This window comes from Gavialis gangeticus, unplaced genomic scaffold (assembly GCF_001723915.1).
Source record: "Gavialis gangeticus isolate Ggan-Ray unplaced genomic scaffold, GavGan_comp1, whole genome shotgun sequence".
Lineage (NCBI taxonomy): Eukaryota > Metazoa > Chordata > Crocodylia > Gavialidae > Gavialis > Gavialis gangeticus.
The window spans coordinates 142,277,460-142,277,767 of record NW_017729022.1 but is presented as its reverse complement, the minus strand read 5'-3'; the positions used below and the strand labels follow the sequence as shown (position 1 = coordinate 142,277,767).

General features: G+C 41.9%; 1 protein-coding gene across 5 annotated transcripts in view; it reads left to right on the top strand.

Moving 5' to 3' along the window:
- Positions 1-308, top strand: part of KIF16B (kinesin family member 16B) — a 399,273-nt gene that overhangs the window by 195,227 nt on the left and 203,738 nt on the right. The gene's annotated exons all lie outside the window — the stretch shown is intronic.

The window sequence follows — 308 nt, the reverse complement described above, 5'->3', positions numbered from 1 at the left end:
ATCTATGGCCTGTTCCAAAAAGGGTAATGCTCAGCATCTCTACCATTCCTAACTCCAGGAGTTGACTATATAAGCATGAGTGTAGTATTTAAGTTCTCTGTAATGTAAATAGGCTGATTTAGGCATGTAGGAATGAGATTTTGCAAAACCATCATGCTGAGTAGCAGTCAGCTGAGAAAAAAGGCTGAAGGGAGGGGTGTGACTCAAATCTTGCCTTTTTCCTCCACTTGGTTCCTAGGTGAGACTTGGATTTGCAGTCCAAAACCACTTCCTGGATTTAGACGCCTATGTCCAATAACTCTTGAATG